This window comes from Aulostomus chinensis, chromosome 15 (assembly GCF_037954235.1).
Source record: "Aulostomus chinensis isolate RoL2024-O1b breed Wild chromosome 15, RoL_Achi_v1.0, whole genome shotgun sequence".
Lineage (NCBI taxonomy): Eukaryota > Metazoa > Chordata > Actinopteri > Syngnathiformes > Aulostomidae > Aulostomus > Aulostomus chinensis.
In genome coordinates, this window is record NC_141334.1 from 13,957,501 (window position 1) to 13,960,913 (window position 3,413).

Here is a 3,413-nt window from a genome sequence, read left to right on the forward strand (position 1 = left end):
TGCTACTATTAAACAGATGGGGTTTTATTTTAACGCGCATTTGTGCATGTATCATCCGTAATGGGGTTGAATGGGTTGAATGAGAAAAAGTATAAGGTTTTAATAAATAAAGAAAATGTAGGTATGAAAAGCAGAGGTTGTGCTTGAGGTATATGTGAAATATTTTCATGTTGTTTAAATGTCAGAGGCCATTTCTTCTGAATCTGTTTGCAGTGTAAATCCATTAACTGCAAACCTGAATCAGCACAAAATAATTAAAAAAAACAATATCAAAGAGCTGTCGCGTACTCGGCGGAGTGCCTGATTCAGTTAAAATCCTCAGTTTATTCCATATTGCTGTTTCTCAGTGGCAGCATACTGCTGGTTTTCTGTCATGACAGCTGGTTGTGTGAAAAATCCCACAGCTGAGATGAAACCCAGCAGCAGGATTAAAAACCACTCATCTTAACCACAATCAAACTGCACCCACCAGGTTCCACTGTAGTCTTGCATCTCTCTCTCACACACTCACAAACACACACACACACACACACAAACACACGCGCTCAAAAGCATAAACATTTCACTTCAGCTTTTAATTAAAAGTGTTTGGGTCGGTGTGATTGGCTGATAACATCTCTCTGAATAAACGGGCTTTTCTTTTGAAGCTACCTGACAATACTTCAAAAGCTTTGATTCAATCTGCTCCCTTTGACTTGATGTAGTGTCATTGTTGCTGAAGCTTAAATATCGAGATCTAATGGCGCTGAGGATTACAGTGCTCTGAGAATAAAAGAATGACTTTTTTTATGAAATGGAAATCTCGATGACGACACACTCGAGATGGATCCATTATACAGACTCTCTGGACTCCTGTTTGTCACGTCAGACAAAGCGCTGTATGCGCTGTTGCATGTGCTGTTGGAACAACTATAGAACCTTCTTAGTTTAATCTGGTTCATGGCTTTAAAATGATGAGACCATAATCACACAATCATGAAGCGCTATATGCTTTCTTCCACCATACGCCTTGCCACGAGGCTTAACTTGATCTGTCGCTGCGGCTTCAGCTTCTACCATCAGCAGCTGTTTTGTGACATATTCACCAGAAAGTCACATGCTCACCTTAACAAAACACATCTTTAATTGAAACTCAGTACTGAGATGTCAAAATAAAACCAGCCTGAAGCCTCATAAACTCAAGTAGAGATTACAAGTGTGATTAAAACAGTGTGAAATCCTGTTTGGATGCACATTCCCATCTTGAATTGATAAATCATGAGGTAAGATAAATAGGTTTTCCAAAGCTTGTTCCATGTTCATAATACAGCACAGCAAAATCATACAAACATTTCCCAGAATGCTGTTCTTTGAAAGGCTTTCCTAAACACCAGCCGCAGAAAAATGCTTTCTCTTTGCTGGCCTGACACCGGCAGCAGGACTGATGACAACAACGCACCGGCCTATGTCTTTATTTGGGGTTGGAGCTCAGGACGCAGTCTTCGCTTGAGGCTGTGTGTCACACACAGCTCAAGGGCTTAACGCCAGTTTGACTCATCCGTGTTCTGTAAATACAGAGGCCATGCACTGCTGTGTGTGTGTGTGTGTGTGTAGTGTATTCTAACAGGCCACTGTTGCTCCATACACAACACCTAGACGAGGCCTAATGTGTTACTGCCACACGTAAGCATTGCTAATATGATTCAGATGTCTTAGGTTGGGTTAACCTGAGTGTCTGCATACACACAACATGTAGTTTTATATATAATCTACCGCACATTAACAGCTGCATTAATCTGTGTATCATTTCTACATGTTACAACATTTAAACGCATGTTGAAAAAAGCCAATACATTCAGGAAGTGCGAGGATAGATACGTTGTCAGCACTTCGGTCTTCGCCAAAGCAACAAATTAAAACTCACGTTTAACAAGTCTGTGGGAAAAAAAACAGCAACTGTTAATAATTGATGTGCCTGATATAACAAGGCATGCAAGTCAGTGATAAACTAATCAGAGTCCTGCCCTTATGCCACAAACTCAGTTAAATATTAAAACACTACACCTCACCGGGGCACTGCAGATGTGTCAGGCTATGTTTCTTTCTAGGGTTCATTCAGCTGAAATGGGTCTCAACAGAAGACGCTAACCAGGCTGTGTCCTCCATCCACGTCTACACAAAAGACTCAGTGTACGTTCTTGTTGTTTCTGGGAAACTGGCAGCTTGGATTATTATCATTCAGCACAGCAACCGTGTTTCTTAATCTTCACCCTGTTTCTGGAAGGTCTCTGCGTGACAAGTAGTTTCTCAAACAGACAGCAGGGCAGTGCACTCACGTTCAGCAGTTCAGCAGCAAAGTGGTGAGGGCACCCCGCTTTGCTGCTTCTTCTTCTGGCCAGGTGTCTTTTTTTAATGTGCATTTATAGTTTGTGAACAGAAACTGCGTGGAAAAACTGATGATTCAAATAAACCGAAATGTTACAGAAACATTTTTACAATTGGGTTAAATTGGTTAAATTTTACAATCCATTTAGATGGAAGCCAGATAAATATCATCTCAAAGAGGATGGGAGTCAAGAACGTTTGATCCATCGGCAAAAATCTTGATCACACCCAATATTTTAACAAGGAACTGAGCAAGTTACCATGCCGTCCCTTCTGGACTGCTGGCATCTTCACTGCTTCTTAATTCTCTGCTCACTTCTTCTCTACCGGCTGAGGAAGTAATTCTTTCAATGGTTTTTGTGAGCTTTACATCAATTCAAGAACTGGAAAAAATAGAATAGAGAACTGAGCGGACATAATTTTCATCCTTGATTCTTAATTAAAAAGAAAAAAGCTTGCAGGATGTCTGAGATGAGTTTAAAAAAATTGCAGGCATGGTACACAAGACGGCTGATTCAGTGCAATTCATCTTTATTTCATCTTAATAAAACAAAACAAACAAAAGCTCACACACTAGTAGAATGGATAAGGAACTTATGTTAATATTGCTGGCGTGAGCTGTAGGTAGTCTGTTTCCATGATGTCTATCCGTGTGTTACGCACTGGCAACGCCTCAGGAAGCCTTTAGGCATCTCTTCAAATGTGGCTCAAATATTCACTGGGACACAAGGATGAACTGAAAAGATTTTGGTGATGGAAGGTCATTTTCATAAAATATGTCAGGAACACCTGTACAAAATGTCCTCAAATGTTGCACAAACATCCATCCAAAGGACCCGAAGAAAACATGCAAACATTTTGGTGGTGAAAGGTCAAGGTCACTGTGACAGTCACACTCCGGCGTTTCCATGTTTCCATTTTTACCTTAAAAATATTTATCAATTGAATACATCAACTTCCTTCTATTCACCCCAAGCAAAACGTGTAGGAACATTCACTAGTTCTCGTTCCTTCTGTCGCCGCCTGGTGGCCACTCGCGGGCACAGGCG